This window comes from Arachis stenosperma, chromosome 10, assembly GCF_014773155.1.
Source record: "Arachis stenosperma cultivar V10309 chromosome 10, arast.V10309.gnm1.PFL2, whole genome shotgun sequence".
Lineage (NCBI taxonomy): Eukaryota > Viridiplantae > Streptophyta > Magnoliopsida > Fabales > Fabaceae > Arachis > Arachis stenosperma.
The window spans coordinates 90,426,419-90,427,323 of record NC_080386.1 but is presented as its reverse complement, the minus strand read 5'-3'; the positions used below and the strand labels follow the sequence as shown (position 1 = coordinate 90,427,323).

Here is a 905-nt window from a genome sequence, read left to right as displayed (position 1 = left end):
TAGTCCCATTGTTCACAGGATTCCTTTCAGAAGTGTACATGAATTGGTTATTTGCAACCATTTCAATTAGCTCTTGAGCTTCTGTAGGCATCTTCTTCAGATGAAGAGATCCTCCAGCAGAGCTATCCAAAGACATCTTGGATAGTTCAGAGAGACCATCATAGAAAATACCTATGATGCTCCATTCAGAAAGCATGTCTGGGGGACACTTTCTGATTAATTGTTTGTATCTTTCCCAAGCTTCATAGAGGGATTCACCATCCTTCTGTCTGAAGGTTGGACTTCCACTCTAAGCTTACTCATTTTGAGGTGGAAAGAACTTTGCCAAGAAGGCATTGACTAGCTTTCCCAAGAGTCCAGGCTTTCTTTAGGTTGAGAGTCCAACCATATTCTAGCTCTGTCTCTTACAGCAAAAGGGAATAGCATCAGTCTGTAGACCTCAGGGTCAACCCCATTAGTCTTGACTGTGTCACAGATTTGCAAGAATTCAGCTAAAAACTGATGAGGATCTTCCAATGGAAGTCCATGGAACTTGCAATTCTGTTGCATTAGAGAAACTAATTGAGGCTTAAGCTCAAAGTTGTTTGCTCCAATGGCAGGGATAGAGATGCTTCTCCCATGGAAGTCGGGAGTAGGTGCAGTAAAGTCACCCAGCACCTTCCTTGCATTGTTGGCATTGTTGTTGTTTTCGGCTGCCATGGATTCTTCTTCTTTGAAGAATTCGGTCAGGTCCTCAACAGAGAGTTGTGCCTTAGCTTCTCTTAGCTTTCGCTTCAAAGTCCTTTCAGGTTCAGGGTCAGCTTCAACAAGAATGCCTTTGTCTTTGTTCCTGCTCATATGAAAGAGAAGAGAACAAGAAAGTATGGAATCCTCTATGTCACAGTATAGAGATTCCTTGAGGTGTC

At 42.8% G+C, this 905-nt stretch overlaps 1 non-coding gene across 1 annotated transcript; it reads left to right on the top strand.

The window, feature by feature from the left end:
* The first annotated feature begins 190 nt into the window (after positions 1 to 190).
* LOC130959796 (small nucleolar RNA R71) lies at positions 191 to 297 on the top strand. The gene has a single exon (XR_009078861.1). It is a non-coding gene; the product is annotated as a small nucleolar RNA R71 (small nucleolar RNA).
* Positions 298 to 905: the final 608 nt, after the last annotated feature.